Consider the following 17,805-nt stretch of genomic DNA (forward strand, 5'->3'; position numbering starts at 1 on the left):
CCCAAAGATCCAAACTTTTGGGATAAGAATTCATTATTTGACAAAAACTAGTGGGAAAACTGGAAATCAGTATGACGGAAATTAGTCATGGACCTGCACTTACCATCATACACCAAGATAAGATCAAAATGGGTCCATGAGTTAGCCATAAAGAATGAGATTATAAACAAATTAGAGGAACATAGGATAGTTTATCTCTCAGACTTGTGGAGGAGGAATTTGTGATCAAAGACAAACTAGAGATCATTATTGATCAAAAAAAAGAAAATATTGATTATATCAAATTAAAAAAAACTTTTGTACAAACAAAACTAATGCAAAGGAGATTAGAAAGGAAGCAACAAACTGGGAAAACATTTTTACAGTTAAAGGTTCTGATTAAGGCCTCATTTCCAAAATATATAGAGAATTGACTCTAATTTACAAGAAATCCAATTGATAAATGGTCAAAGGATATGAACAGACAATTTTGCAGATGATGAAATTGAAACTATTTCCACTCATATGAAAGAGTGTTCCAAATCACTATTGATCAGAGAAATGCAAATTAAGACAACTCTGATATACCACTTACACCTCCCAGAATGGCTAAGATGACAGGAAAAAATAATGATGAATGTTAGAGGGGATGCGGGAAAACTGGGACACTGATGCACTGTGAGTGGAGTTGTGAATGATTCCAACCATTCTAGAGAGCAATCTGGAATTATGCCCAAAAAGCTATCAATCTGTGCATACCTTTTGATCCATCAGTGTCCCTACGGGGCTTGTATCCCAAAGATACTAAAGAAGGGAAAGGGATCTGTATGTGCCAAAATGTTTGTGGCAACCCTTTTTGTGGTGGCTAGAAACTGGAAAAGGAATGGATATCCATTAATTGGAGAATGGTTGGGTAAATTGTGGTATATGAATGTTATGGAATATTATTGTTCTGTAAGAAATTACCAGCAGGATGAATACAGAGAGACTCAGAAAGACTTACATGAACTGATGCTGAGTGAAATGAGCAGAACCAGGAGATCATTATACACGTCAACAACAATACTACATGACGATGTATTCTGATTGAAGTGGATATCTTTAAAAAAGAGAAGATCAAATTCAGTTCCAATTGATCAATGATAGACAGAATCATATACATCCAGAGAAGGAATACTGGGAAATCAGTGTGAACTGTTTGCATTTTTGTTTTTCTTCTCAGGTTATTTTTACCTTCTGAATCCAATTCTTCCTGTGCAACAAGAAAACTATTAGGTTCTGCACACATATATTGTATCTAGGATATACTAAGACATATTTAACATGTATAAGACTGCCTGCCATCTAGGGGAGGAGGTAGAGGGAGGGAAGGGAAAAGTCAGAACAGAAGTGAGTGCAAGGGATAATGCTGTAAAAAAATTACCCATGCATATGTATTGTCAATAAAAAGTTATTTAAAGAAAAAAGAAAAGGCATCTTGAAGAAGCTGGGGTTTTAGCTGAGACTTGAAGCAAGACAGGAAGGCAGGAAGTAGAGCCTCAGAAGTAGCCTCAGAGGGACATAGTGAAAATTTGAAGAATAAAAAGATGGAATGACTTCCATGAGGATTAACAAGTAGACCAGTGTCACTGGAAAATATTATGATTTGAGAAGACCAGAAAGATAAGGAAGGGCCAAGTTAAAAAAGAGATTTAAAAGAGAGTACTGCAGATATGACCCTAGAGCTAAGAGAGAACCATTGAACTAAATGCAAAAGAAAAAAAAAAGATTAATAAAGACATTGTTGTGGTATTTCTAAAATATCTGTTCTCGCTTAACAATAATGAAACTCTTTAATTTTCCATTGATAATGTCTCCTGAAAAAAATGCATATACTTGTCTTGCCCTCTATGCTCACAGAATTGGGGATTTGAAAGTTGGAAGGAATATAAACTGCTCTTTTTATTTTTGAATAATATATTTTTTTGAAATACATATAAAGATAGTTTTCAATCTTCATTTTTGTAAAACTTCAAGTCATAATTTTTCTTCCTTCATTCCTTAATCTCCCCCTCCCCCAAGGCAGCAAGTAATCTATGTGAAATTCTTTTAAACATAATTCCATTTTTTGTCATGTTGTGCAAGGAAAATCAGACCAAAAGGGGAAAAAAAAAAAACATGAGAAAGAAAACAAAGAAAAAAGTGAAAATACTATGCTTCAATATACATTCAGTTTCTATAGTTAACCCTCTGGATGAGATTGGCATTTTCCATCCCAAATCTATTGGACTTGCTTTGAATCGCCACATTGTTGAGGAGAACCAAATCCATTACAGTTGCTCATCGTATAATCTTTTTGTTGCTATGTACAATGTTTTCCTGGTTCTGCTCAGTTCATGTAGATCATTCCAGGCTTTTCTGAAATCAACCTGCTCATCATTTCTTATACAATGATATTTTATTAATATGCCATAACTTAAGTCATTACCGAATTGATGGGCATCCACTCAATTTTGGGTTCCTTGACACTACAAAAAAAAAAAAAAGTTGCTACAAACATTTTTATATGTTTGCGTTTTTTTCCCCTTTTTATTTTCCCTTCTAGATCCCGTAGAAAATACTCATTCCCAGGAAAATACTTATTCTTGAGTGAAGTTAAGAGATGCAATGATGCAAGAGTAGGTTGGAATCACAGAATAATAGTGTCAGAGCAGACAGAATCCTCTAACAATCGGAGGATTTCCTGAACTAAGTATTTCAAAAGTAGAAGAGGTGTTTCTGGAAACAAACATGTTTTTGGATCAAACAACTTAAAAGGAGGAGAAGGAGATGGATAAAGCTGAGTTCTTGAAACAAAAGCGTACCTAGACCAATCAGAGAAGTGCTAATGCCAAGCATGAATAAGGATTCTTTCTTCCTTTTTTATTGAAGACATATTTGTGAGCCCCAAAATGATGTTTTTATTATCCATATATAAGAGAATAAGAAAAAAAGTCATTTTAATTTGGTCTATAGCAACTAGAGACTTTGGTTTTGAGAAAAAGGTTTCATGTTAAAATAGCAAATAGCAACAGCAAAAACAATAATTAAAAGATAATCACCAGGGGAATAGTAATACAATAACAATATGCTTGATTATTTATAACCAACATAATCTAGTCTCAAACATTTATTAGTTGCATACTTATAGATGAATTACCTCATCTGAAAATAAAATCTTTTTTGTTCAGTGTTGTAGTGAGGCAAAAAGGAAGTATTTATCATGGGCTTTGAAACCATGAAATACTATATGAATGACAAGTTATTATTAATGAGCAAAATTAAATATGATCCATCAGGTGTAGTATTACTGAAATATAGAAATGAAAAGGTAAATTTTTAAAAAAGAATTGATTGGCTAAAATAAGAAATGGGCTAATTTTGAATATATGTTGATACTACCTATCATTCCCATTTTTCAGTTCTGGATTTAGTTTTCTGTTATGGGCCAGAATTTGAAATAAGATGCTAAGTAACTGGAAATGATAGAAACAATGTTTATGTACTTGGTTCACACCTTTGGAGTTCACACCTTTAAGAGAGGATATATAAGAAGGAGCTCCCATAAGCCCACTAAGGACTTTGGGAGATTCACAAGTCAGAGACCCACAATCCCACTCTTAGAGGCAGAGTCAAGATTCATTCCAACTTCTACTTTTGTACTGGCTGGAGGCTCTGGATTCAGAGAAAAGTAGAGGCTGGAGGCTTTGGATTGGGAGGACAAGAGGCTGAAGCTGGCGGAGGCAAAACACTAGAGGCAAGAGCTCTTGGAACCAAGGAGAGAGATAGGCCTCTAAGAAAGTGAACCAGGCTACTTTGGAAGAGACAATAAAGGACTGGACTTTAACAGCTGGCTGCATTTGAGGTGATTATTACACTGAACTGAAACTAAGGCTGCCTCCTGAAGGTCCCCAAGAAACCTGTTCTCAGAGAACATTATAATTTAAAGAAGAACATCACATTTTGGTGCCCAAATATGAGATAGACACGATCCTGATTTCAGTGGAAAAGCCTCCAATCTTGATTTCAGTGGCAGTCTCCTCAACCCAGAAATTAGGGTGAGTACAATAAGGAAACTTTGTTAAAGAGCTAAAGTAGAATTTCAGCTGAAATGGGACAGATATGAAAACAGCCCTCTGTTCAAGGAAAATGTTTAGAGAGCATTTCAGACTTATGAAAAGCCAAGGTTTGATTATAATTTGGGAGCAGATCACTGAACTTTTAGAAACTGTACAGTACACATCTCCTTGGTTCTCTATGGGAAAATAATTGGATCTAGAGGAGTGGAGAGTAGGAGAGAAACTTTGTCAATCCTATAATGATAATGAACCTGACTCAATTTCCAAAGACACACTATATATATAATTTAATACAACTGGCTTTAGGAAATTATATAAGTGTCAGAATAAGGAAAAAGAAGAAAGAGCAGAAGGGGCAAGTGTCAACTAAATGAGGTGAAAAGGATGAAGACTCAGATAAGAATTCACAGAAGGAGAAATTAGATCATTCCCAATCCCCTGACCTCCCTCCCTCAATTAACCCTTCATGGGTGGAGGGAGAAGGAGGAGGAGGAGAAGCAGAAACACAAACAGAATCACCTATAAAGCAGCCTGTGACAAGATTAGAGAAAGCATTAGTTAAGGCAAAAAATGAAAGACAGGATGTATCTGCTTTTATAAGTGCATACCCTGTAATTGAAGAGATTGACTCTTCAGGTCAAAAAAGAAGAAGATGCACGCCTTTAGATTTGGAAAAAAAATAAATTTTTGAAAAAGGGTTGCACTCTTTATGGGGCCACATCATCTTATGTTAAAATGTTACTAGATAGTTTGGCTTATGAAATCTTAAAACCGAGTGATTGGAAATGCATAGCAAGAATATGTTTAAAACCTGGACAAAACTTGTTGTGGCTTTTGAAGTATAATGAATTATGTAGATTCAAGCCAGATGCAATAGGCAAATAGGAGTTAATGTACAAGTCACTTTTGACCAACTAGCTGATGAAGGTCAGTATGGAGAGAATTCAGAACAGATTAATTATCCCATAACAGTGTATGAGCAAATTTCTAAGGCTGCAATAAAAGCTTGGGGTTCCCTCTCCAGGCAGAAAGATGGAGGTAAAGGCTTCACAAAAATAGAGCAAGGTCCCAATGAACTTTTTGCTGATTTTGTGCGATATTTGCAAACAGCTGTCACAAGAACCATTGGTGAAAATTCAGCTACAGAAATAATTACCAGACATCTGGCTAAGAAAAATGCTAATGAGATTTGCAGAAGAATTATATGGGGACTACACAAAAATGCTGCTTTAGAGGACATCATAAGACACTGTGCCACAGTGGCACAATACCCAGACTATGATGAACATGGAAAGACAGGGTCCTTCTTGGCAAGGGACTTCTAGAGAAATTTGATGTTTTCAGTGTGGAAAAATAGGACATCTTAGAGCTCAGTGCAGATATGAAAATAGAGTGAGAAGATAGAGTGAGAGAAAACCCCCAAACCCCATGTCCAAAATGCAACTGAGGCTTCCACTGGGCCTCAGAATGTAGATTGACCCAGGGAAATGAGAGGCAGGGCTCAGCTCCAAGATACCATACAAAAGACAAATGGGGCATGATGGCAGCTAAGTTTACCCCCAAAGAGTCTTTAGCAGGTCAGGAGTCTGATATGATCAATCAGCCTAAAAGCAATCAGATGGCAGATGATCAACCAACAGAAAAGCAATCAGATGCAGGATTTGAAAACCAGCAGGAATCACTGAATTCCTTGAGATGAAAAATTGTTGATGAAATTATGGCAGGACTTCAAAACTTGCAGGAATTATCAAATTCCTGGCACATGAACTAATGGACAATAGATTCCTTTTGGACTATTTCTAGGACTTATGGACATGTATAATTCCTCATGTTGATTCATGTGATTGTTACATAGTCTATATTATGTTACTGTGTGCTTGTGTAAGTTATGTCATTATGTGTAATACCTCCTATATTGATGGATGGATGTATACCTGTTTTAAGAGTGAGCCCCTTTAGAAACCCACTAATTTGATTTGATTTCCCATTTCCTTTGGTGAAGTCAGGTCCCTGAGAAGTCAGGGAGGATGTGATCACCTCTTTTTATGGTGTTTTCATTTCTTTTGTGAGCAGTCAGGAAGGCATGGCCACCTTCCTTTTGGGGGTTCTCACCTCCTTGAGAAGTCAGGGAGGTCATGACCACCTATGTTCTAAATCAAAAGAAAGTGAGAGATGTTATGGACCAGAACTTGAAACAAGGTGCTGTCACTGGAAATGATAGAAACAATGCTAATGGTTCACACCTTTAGGAGAGTTCACACTTTGGTTCATATATTAGCATCCACACCTTTAAGAAAGGATATATAAGGAGGAGCTCCCACAAACCCACTCAGGACTTTGGGAGATTCACAAGTCAGGAACCCACAATCACACTCTTGGAGGCAGAGTCAAGATTCATTCCAACTTCTACTTTTGTGCTGGCTAGAGGCTTTGGATTTGGAGAAAGGTAGAGGCTGGAGGCTTTGGATTGGGAGGACGAAAGGTTGAAGCTGGCAGAGGCAAAACACTAGAGGCAAGAGCTCTTGGAACCAAGGAGAGAGATAGGCCCCTAAGAAAGCTAATCAGGCAATTTTGGAAGAGACAATAAAGGACTGGACTTTGGCTGTATTTGAATGATTATTACACTGACCTGAAACTAAGGCTGCCTCCAGAAGCTCCCCAAGAAACCTGATCTCAGAGAGCATTATAATTTAAAGAAGAACATTACAATTTTCTATTTGTAGTGACTATCCAAGACATATATAGAGATGTACCAGTTTTATAAATTATTTTTAGAACTGCATTTCATGAATTGGATAACAGGCATTCTTCCTTCACCTGGATAGTTTGGATAGTTGAGCTATACTCATATGAATCATTGAAGAGCTATCATGTTGAAGATTAATTTGTTTTATTCTCATTGGTCACATGAAAAACAAAACCAAAAGCAATTGGATAATCCAAAAAGGTAAATTGAAGCTTGATATCAAGGGGAAAAAATCCTAACAATTATAGTTGTTCCAATGTATTATTGTTGGAATCCTTACTAACTGCTAACTAATTAGAGTTGATCTAATCTTACAAGAAGATGTTTTGGCCAGAACCTGAAACAGATATACATGGTATACATAAATCCATCAATATGGGAGGCATTATACATAATTTACATGAGCACATAGCAATATAACACAGGCTAGTAGTAATGTAACAAATAAATGTGGTGAGCTTTTTCTTCTCAAAACGCAGCCAGGTGATAAAAGTTCAGATCTTTTATTATCTCCAATATAGCCCGGTTAGCTTAGAGGCCTATCTCTCTGCTTGGTTCCAAGAGCTCTCTCCGAATGTCGCCAAATCCAAAGGTCTGGTCCTTCAGCCTCTGCCTCTGCTTTCTTCAGCCTCCAGCCAGCTCCACTCTTCATGTCATTCCGGTGAAATCTCGACTTGTAGCTTCTTCACTCTGAAGAACTGCCACGGGTAATCCTAGAGAACTTCTAAATTTAGTTCTCTATACCAACATTGAGCTTTCAGATGTCCTACTTTTCCACACTGAAAGCATCTACGAGTCTCTCTGGAAGTCCCTTGCCAAGAGGGACTCTGTCTTCTCATGTTTGGATTTTGGGAAGTCTGCATCATAGCCTGGCTATAAAAGGCACCTGTGCCCACTGTGGCACAGCGTCTTATGAGCTCCTCTAAAGGAGCATCCTTGCGCAGTCCTAGTATAATTCTTCTGCAAACCTCATTAGCATTTTCCTTAGCAAGTTGCCTTATCAAAATGTCTGTTATTGCATTTTCTCCATTTGTTCTTATGATAGCTGTCTGCAAGCATCCCACAAAGTCAGCGAAGGGTTCATTTGGCCCTTGTGTTATTTTTGTGAAGCCCCCCCCCCTTGTCGTCTTTATTGTGAAGAGAAGCCCACGCTTTGATAGCATTATCAGCAATTTGCTGATATGCTGCTACAGAATAACTAATTTGTGCTGTGACATCTGCATAAGGACCTGTACCTGTTAGTAGGTCACAGGTGATTGCAGTATGAACTACTCTGGTGCAGAGAACACTTTGACGGATTTCAGTAGAGCTACGCCAGAAGCCCTCTCTCCACGGCAAGTTGGTGGCTGGGCTCCCCAGAAGGAGATAAGAGAGACCTTCCATCTCTGTCTTGGTTGGAGGCAGAAGAGCAGACCCTTGAAACAAAGGAGAAGACCCAAGAAATATCGGGTGGCTCTGTTGCTGACTGTGCTCACCATTGAAAGAGCATAGCTGATAAGGAGACTGTTAAAAAGACTTTTAAAATCTTCAGGAATCATTGGATTTCCTAACACAAGATGAAACTGTTTTAGTTCTTGAAAAACCAGCGAGAATCATTGGATTCCTTAAGATGAAAAATTGTTGATGAGACCTTTTGCAGTACTTCAGAGCTTACAAGAATTATTAGATTCCTGGCACATGAACTAATGGACAATGGAATCCTATTGGATTGTTTCTAGGACTTATGGACATGTGTAAATTTTCAGGATGATTCATGTTATTTGTTACATTACTACTAGCCTGTGTTATATTGCTATGTGCTCATGTAAATTATGTATAATGCCTCCCATATTGATGGATTTATGTATACCATGTATATCTGTTTCAGGTTCTGGCCAAAACATCTTCTTGTAAGATTAGATCAACTCTAATTAGTTAGCAGTTAGTAAGGATTCCAACATATTATGAACTTGAATATGTTCAAACAGAGATTAAAAGAGTACTTCATGGATACATTATAAGGGGCCAAAGTTTGGGATATGCTTTGGACATTAAGATCTATGCCAATTTTATTTTTTAATTCTTCTTTTGAGTAAATGATTATTAAAAACCTGTTATGAGTCCATAAAAGTAGACTATGTCATGCTAAACTTACCTTTTTTAAAAAAAAAAAAACATGCCTACTAAACTAGAAGAAAAAATATACTAGATGTTACTATGATGCTTGATAATCTTGAGGGTAAGATAGAGTATGTGTTTGTTTAATTATGTGGGCTATAAATGAGCTGATTGAATTAAACTAAAAAACACTACTTAATTGATTTCAACATGAATTATCATGTCTAGCAGAATACTAGGAGATTTTGAAGTTGGATTTATTCCATTCAGCCTTCTTTACCAGTAGTGTGGAGAAAGACAATACAGTGTGTTTATCAGATTTCTGAATGATATGAATATGAAGGAGATAGTTAACACACTGTATATGAGATTCAAAAATATTTCAACAAGCTTTAAAGTATCAAAAGTAACATGAAATTTTGACATAGCAATGAACTTATATGGATACTCTCCGATAATTTATCCATGGGTTCCCCTCTTTTTGACATTAGACCACAGCTCTTCTGTAAATCCTGCACAAAGAGTACAATAAATTTACATGCAACATTCCTCTAGATCCCTTAATATTGTGTGGATCCCAGTGAAGCAAAGGGCATATCCATGTTATTCCTTGTTCTTGATACATGACTAGACACTTTTTTGAATGGTTCATACATTTTTTTTTTTGCAATGCTTTTCCAGTACATTTATTCCTTGGTAATAGTCTGTGATTATTCACGACCATAGTTCATCTCTCATTGATCTTTGTATTATTTGAAACTTGTTTTTATATAACATAGTATTCCATGCTTCAGAGACATAAAATGTCACTGGAAGAATTCTGGTGTTAGAAAGGTGTACCTTTCCTTTTAGGAAAACCACTCTGCTTCTATTCAAATGCGAAATAAACTAGGAAAAGGATAAAGTCTTACATGATATTAAAAAAAAAATCAGCTACACAGGTAAATGATAGAAGTTATGAAGAATAAGGCTAAAAAACAATTCATATGAAAAAGACAATGGAGTGCTAGGAATCTCAAAGCTCAACATAGGTCAGGAAAAGTATATAATAGCAAAAAGATTATGTAGCCAAATGCTACATAAATGGAAATGCAGTATCCACAGAAAGGGCCACTAACTCTAAAGGGGCATCACACTTTGCTAGCAATAAACATTCTCTATCAATGAGGGAAGTTGTCAAGAAAAACTAGGCATTTCCCATACTAAAAGCATCTAAGCTCCTGATTTTTTTTTTTTACTTGTGCTCCCATGACATAGAACATGGGAAGCACTTAATAAAAATCCATTTGCATTGAACTTAATTAGACTTAATTGCCCAATCTAATAGTTTCAACTAATTCCTTCCTGTGTTATATTTAGACAGCTTATCCTTGTAGGCATTCTATTTGAAATTTACTCATCTATTCACAGTAGATATTCTTTGAGCACTTTTTTATAATAAGTGTTATGTAACTCGATGAATTACCTAGAGCTTTAAAGAATATGCTTGCCGGGACTTGCTTCCCATGCAAATATACAGCATAAATAAAAGCACAATATAATAAAATTCAGGTGTCTCCAAATTAGCCCTTCATTACATTGTTATCAGTGTTCAATATTAAAAAAAAAAAAAAAAAAAAACTCTTATCTCCCTTAACAATTGAGCACTTCTTAGTGCACTAACCTACTTTTGTTTCATACTTGGTGAGATATTTAACTTTCTTACCCAAAATTAGAACTGCAAATGACAATATTGGCTCCTAGAGAAAGCTTCATAAAATCAGTCTCCAGAAAGAAGCATAAAAAGTCATTGTCAATCACTGTTGGTTACAGTTAAAGGGAAGAAATTCCAAGACATACAGACATATAAGTAAAAAAAAGAACTCAGAACAGTGTCCTAAGTGTTATGGAAGAAAGAAACAACCACCCTTAGATTACTGACTTTCTGATTAGAAACAGGAAGAAAATACTAAGATATTAATGCCACCTGCAAAGAAGGAAAGAGGACTGAGCAAGACTCAGAAAGGAATTCATCTGGAATATCTCTAACTCACATGGATGGAAGGAAGTTTCTGTTATAGTTAATTATTTTAGTACCTTGAACAAAGCAATCCCCATGCCATAGACAGAGTTCTCTCTAGTATTATCTCTTTCTCCTTGCCTTATACTTTACAGAAAAAAATATTAAAATGATTCACCATTACCTTCCTCATATCCTATCATTCAGGTGCCATCTGCTATTTTCTTCCTTTTTTACCTTCGTTTCATGTGAAGAAGCGCTCTTACTCCTTACCAAGCCTAACCACTGTGGTTACTTAATAGATCCTATTCCAATTCATCTCCTTAATGGAGTTACTGATGCAATATACTGACCCTTCTGTCATGCCTACTCTCGCTTATTTTCAACCTTTCCTTATTCACTGGATCATTTGCTACTTCTTACAAACATTCTCATGTCTCACCTAACTTGACAAAACCTTATTTGATCCCTGAATCCCTGCTAACTATTGTCCTATATTTCTTTTGCCTTTATAGATAAGTCCTTGAAAAAACCCTCTACTTTTTGAAGTACCTCCACTTTTTCTCCTCAATTTTTCTTAGCTTTTTATAATATTTTTTTAACTTATCATACAACATCTCTCCAAACTATAGATTACACTCTCTTTCTTGATATTCTCTTCTATCTTTATTTTTGGGATATTCTCCTGGTTGTGCTTTTACCTATTTGTTTAACCATGCCTCTGCTTTCCAGGATCCTTAAAATCATGTCCTCTAACCATAGATGTCCCTCAATATTGTGTCTTGGGCCTTCTTCTCTTCTCATTCTATTGCACTATACTTGGTGATTTCATAAGCTCCCATGATTTTAATTAACATTTCTATGCTTATAATTTCCAAATTGACCTTTTCTGTCCCAATTAGTCTGCTGCTTCCAATGTCATATCTCCAAATTCCTTTTAGATAATGCGAGCTAGATGTTCAGTAAACATTTTAAACTGGATATGTCTAAAATAGAAGCTATTTATCTTTCCTTCTAAATGCTTCTCCTTCCTGACTAGCCTGTTACTACAAAGAGAACCATAATCCTCTCAGGCTCAAAACACAGAATCATCCTTGGATTCCTCACTATCTTTCACCCTACTTATCCAATCTTTTGTCAAGGATTGTATATTTTTACCTTTACAAAACTTTTCAAATATTATTCCTTTCTCTCCTTTGATATTGATACCACTTTATCATAGGCCCTCACCTCTCTCTCTCTCTCTCTCTCTCTCTCTCTCTCTCTCTCTCTCTCTCTCTATCTCTCTCTCTCTCTCTCTCTCTCTCACACACACACACACACACACACACACACACACACACACAAATATTTAAAGCTCTGTTTGACATTCCAAATCCTTCATGATAATCTATGCCTACCTTTCTAGTCTTCTTGCTCCTTAGTGACCCTAGTCTTCTGGTTTTCCCATCTCTTGGGGTTAAATGGAATTATCTCCCTCTTCCTCTTTGACTACTGACCATCCTGACCTTTTTTAAGTCCCAAAGAAAATCCCACTACCATAGAAAGCCTAAATTTTTAGATATTGCTAGTACAAATTAATTCGCACCATCCTTGCCCCATTGGGAGTAAGCTCCTTAAGGGCAAGGGCTGCTTTTTATCTCTTTTTGTATCCTCCATACTTAGCATAATAGTTGGCACATAATAGGTGCTTATAAATGTTTATTGATTGACATTTCACATATAATTACAAATAAGAATCAACTAATGTAAGTATTAACTATAACATTCATATTAAATATATATCATAGATTTAGGGTTGACTATAGCCCATAAAACAAATAGGCTAATTTCTCAGCAACAATTTTCTAGAGTGACTAGAGAAATGGATTTGAAATCATTGAGACCTGTTTTTTAATTCTACCTCAGACAGTTACATTGTGTGATCCTGAACAAATCACTTAATTTATGTGTGCATCAGTTTCCTCATCTATAAAATAAGGAAGTTGAACTTGATGCCTCCATTAGCCATTCCAGACTCAGAACCTGATACTAACATATTTAATACCTATGACAGAATTATTGTGAAGCTCAAATATGAAAACATAAAGAGATATACAAAAGTTGTGTTTATCAGCCATTATTAAAGTAGAAATCCTTATTTAAACAAATGATTCTAAGGGTTCAATAAATGTGCAACATATGAATTTGTTAAATAATTTTCCCAAATAAGGACATTAGTCATGAGGTATACTTGCAAACACAAGTGAATACACTGATCACCCACATTATTTAAAAAGTCCTTAAATAGAAATTCATTTTGAACCTATTCTGTTAAGTATACATTAATATTGTATATTTTATTTATTTATTCTTTACACAATCAAAGTTAAGTTACTTGCACAGGGTCACATAACTAAGTGTCTGAGGTCAAATTTGAACTGAGATCCAACCTTACACCAGACCTTTATCCAGTTTACCACCTGACTGCCCCCCAACAAATTTATGCTCTGTAAAGACATGCCATGATTTTGTCTAACTGGTTTTTGTGCATCTGATCTAGAGACAGGGACAAAGACAAGAATGTAGAAATAAAATGTCAATTAAAAGCTACTCATTTCTAAAGAAAAGGTTCAAATTAGTGCTCCAATTTATCTGTTCTTTAATTTGAAGATGATTATATTTCCTTGACATTATAGACAAATCCCCTAAGAAGATGTGTTAATAAAAACTATGATTAGGTATATGTTATTTATGTAATGATAATTCAATATACTGTATCTCATGATACAAGTGACTTAGAAATATGCTTTTTGTAAACTGTCCATTTTTATAAAGTACAATGGCTATCCAGCAGTGACATGAGCCCTTATCTCCTGTGTTCAGTGGAATTTAATTCTATTCCTGCCTTGCTCTCATTAATCATTTCTTTCTTACTATTTTCATTGTTCAGAAACATCTCTTCATTTTTCAATAAAGGAATAATCATGATAATAATAAATAGTATCAGCTGCTTCTACTTTACTACATTAATCATTTTTTCCCTAAGGTTTCAACATTTTTTGACACAATCTTTCTTTTCAATGGAGATGTTTTCTCCTAACACTCCCATTTTTAAATTCAAGTTCAGAACATGGCAATATTTTAATGCCTTATTACTTTGTCACAACTTCCCATTTTCTTGCAAAAGGCAAGAAAAAAATTAAATATGGATATAATATGCTAAAACATATTTGTTTTCATTCTACTTCATCCCAAGTACTTAAAAGACATCTGTAATTCTATCCACATCTATATTTCCATTGCCCTTTCTTTAATTTTTAGTACAGTCAATTGTAAGTTATAAGCAGGAAATAGCTTCTTATAGTAATCTTTTAAAACACTTACTGCATTTTGCTTTGAGGTATTCAAAGTACCAATGGCAAATTTACAGCTATTATTAGTAGACATCACATCTTTAGAAAAGAAAAATTGCAAATTCACTAGTTCTACAGATATCATGCAACAGGAGGTATTACATACCCAAAGGTTCACAGAGTGAGATCCTCATATGTATGAAATATTATATCTCTTTTTTATCATTATAACACTACGGAACTTGGTAAAATACTTGGAATAAATTATACAGTTAACAGGTATTATATCCCCCAAATATATTTAATCTGACATATTTGATTTATAAAGCACATTCCATTGCTAAAAGTTGCACTAAAGTGTATACTAAATGTTATATGTTTACTTTAAGTTCAGAATATTGTGGATATCAGGTTTTCTATCATCATATATTCTTGTGTTCCACTAGCGTCAATATAGGATTGACAACTAAAGGTCACTAAGTAACATCAAGATTAACCCATCAAATTCCATTCCAGATAATAAGATAAATTAGAAAGTAGTGACAGCCATTATCCAATGCCCTTTTTGTCCTCAATTTTCTTTCATCAAATGAAATAACCTACTACCTGTAAACTAAAAAGGAAATTATCAATGCCCCCAAATGTATAGAACATGTCTACACTTTGAACTTCCAATATTTCTTATACTAAACAAATGTCTACTCTCTTTGCAACAGTACAATAAGTACTGATACCTGACTTGGAAATCTTTTTTCAAACCCTTATGTCTAAGGATGCAGAAATTTTTACATATACCAACAACATTAAGCACTTAAAAAATCTTCCACTTTCCCCCAGACATGATTAAAGATCCTGAAGCCATCAGAAGAGAAGCATGAACCATCTCAGCTATGCAATGAAGAAAGAGGGAAGCTCTCCAGAGGTAGAGTTTTTGCCAAACAAGCAAAGAAACATTTAAGAAATGAAATTTAATGAAAGCTCTAGTGAAGTTAGAATAAAGTGAAAATTCTTGTCTTGAAAGAGTGAAAGAGAATCCAGAAATAATCACTGAATCTGATTTTCCATGGCCCAATATCCCCGAATGAGAAGGTTTCTGTGATGCTAGAGTGCATGCAAACATAACCATACAGACATAAACACAAAAAGCTTGGCTAAGACTGTATTCACATAAAATGATTTTGACAGTCTGGGGGGCACACATGAAAACTTAATTTATGGAGAGATGAAGTGGTCCTAGCTTTTTACCACCTATATAATTCCCCCAAATAGGGGAAATTTCCTTCAATCCTAGTGTTAGTAAACCCATCTCATCTCTTCATTCTAATACAGCTAGCATGGTTTCCATTACCTATTTAGGGGTCAGTGTTTCATTGAACCCCTGATGCTTCTGTAAATTTTTTCCTGTTCTATACTTGTTCCCATTTGGGCTATCACTAAAGCCTGGACAAGTGGAATTTATGCATGGAAACACTCCAGAAATGTAGAGGAAGGGGGAATAGGAAGCTATCATTACAGATTTGACTTTTCAAACGGGAAGCCTTAATCCATGTCTGTTGCACAGCAAACCAGTACATTTAGGTTGTGTTAAGGATAGAAAGGCAACCCTTATTCTTGCCACCCAACACACCAGCAACTAAGAAAAATAAAATAAATCACACACAATCTTAATTTCCCCTAAAATAAAAACATCTCTGCACCTGTCTGCACCTTTCTGGCAACCCAGCTCAGAAACCTAAGCCTTTCTTTACCCTTCTACCCAGCTGAATGGTAATAGAAATCAACTCTTGGGGCGGGGAAGAGAGGGAGGGAATTTAGAGCAACGATAACGCAACAATAACATTATTTTGTGTCTTTTCCCTTTACTACGTTCTCTCCTTCGCTTTTTATACCACCACCACAAATACACCAGCACATCCATGCACACACACATACAGAGTTCGTAGGTTTTGGCAGAATAGAAAGCAGTGACACTTCAAGCCTTCTTGCCTGTCATAACAGAGAATAACTCAACACGGGGACCAAATACACTGGAGAAAGTTGCTAAGACTGATAATAGAGATCCAAGAGTAGAGGCAGAAATAAATAAATAAATACATAAATTAATTAATTAAATTTAAAAAAAAATTAGTAGGATTCCTGCCCTCCCTTCAGGAAGACAGAATGGTTTTATACTTCCCTTGCGGGGGGTGGGGAAGGGTGTCAAAACGCTGCCATCATTTCCTTCATCCTTCTTCTCCCCAAGTTCAATTAAGGGAGTAAAGGCTTCGAGCAGCTACAGAAAGTTCAGCGCATCCCGGGTTCTCTGGCTCGCCGCGCTGTACTTAAACCTGCTGTAGCTGCGGCACCGGATAAAGCGTGTCCCCTAGTCAGAACCCTGTTACTAGTTCCACCTTTCACTTCTCTTTGACAGTCCAAGACTCTCTCTGACATCTAGTATAGCTCCGATGCTCCTCTATCTCGTACCCACGCTTTACTTGCGTTGGGACTTTACCTCTCGACCATTCCCTGCGCTTGGGCCGAAGGGGGATTGCCGAAACCTTCTTTCGCCCACCGGTCAATCACCTCCATCCTTATTTCCCGCGTGCCCTCCTCTCCCAGGGGAAGGGGAGGGAGTACAAAATCTGCTCGCCTTTGGCAATAATTCTGTTAAGAGGGAGTGAATAAATACCACGGGAATATATAATATACAAGCCACACTGGAGCAGATTCCGGGAAGCTCACCTGGAAATCTCCGACTGCCCTCCCTTTGCTCCGCGGATCACTCCCCCCTGCTCCCCCTAATGCCTCTTCACACTTCCCGAGGGGAAGAGCAAGCCAGCTCCGGCCTCTGTCCACTCCAGAAAGGCTTCTTCATATCGCAACCCCGGGATGACAGTGGCTCCGAGTGGCTGAAGAACCAGGAATGAGCCAGAGGACGGGAAAAGAGAAGGGAACGCTGTCACCTATGGATCAGCAGCAGCAGCCGCCGCTACCGCAGCCGCCGCCACCACCGCTGCTGCTGCTTGGTCACTTCTCTCCTGCCCCCCCCCCTCCTCTTTCCCCTTTCTTATCCCTCCCACCCTACCCCCCCCCCTTTTCTCTCCTCCTCCTCCTCTTCTTCCTCCTCCTCCTTCCACCCCTCCTCTTCCTATAGCAAAAGCCTAGAGGCTTCTCGCTGGGCTGGTATCATTTACGTAACCAGTTCCCCATCCTTCATCCTCCCCACCCCCTTTCCCCCAACCCCCGGCTAGGGCTCTGCGAGCCGAACAAGCTACAGCTGCACTAGAAACACCGACAACAGCTCGAGAAATGTTTACAAGTCCCGCGATACTTGGCCATTGCGTGGCCCCAGATTCCAGCCTTAGGGTCTGTGCCTTCTTCTCAGAAGCTGGGCACTGGAACCTTTTTTTTTTTTTTTTTTTTTTTTTTTTTTTTTTTTTTTTAGGTAAAAGGCTTCTCAACCGCGGGCGAGATAATCCGGTACCGCATCAGGCCGGTACTACATCCACCACACCAAAGAGTGGAATGCACTCGGGCGGAGGATAGAGGTTACAGGGATGTGGTTGAGTCCTA

General features: G+C 37.0%; 1 protein-coding gene across 1 annotated transcript in view; it reads right to left on the minus strand.

Moving 5' to 3' along the window:
- GALNT13 (polypeptide N-acetylgalactosaminyltransferase 13) overlaps window positions 1-17,257 on the minus strand; it is a 595,329-nt gene extending 578,072 nt beyond the window's left edge. The window contains exon 1 of the mRNA XM_051986368.1: window positions 16,975-17,257. The gene's annotated coding sequence lies outside the window, so the exon portion shown is untranslated. The remainder of the gene's footprint in view (window positions 1-16,974) is intronic.
- Window positions 17,258-17,805: the final 548 nt, after the last annotated feature.

This window comes from Antechinus flavipes, chromosome 3 (genome assembly GCF_016432865.1).
Source record: "Antechinus flavipes isolate AdamAnt ecotype Samford, QLD, Australia chromosome 3, AdamAnt_v2, whole genome shotgun sequence".
NCBI lineage: Eukaryota > Metazoa > Chordata > Mammalia > Dasyuromorphia > Dasyuridae > Antechinus > Antechinus flavipes.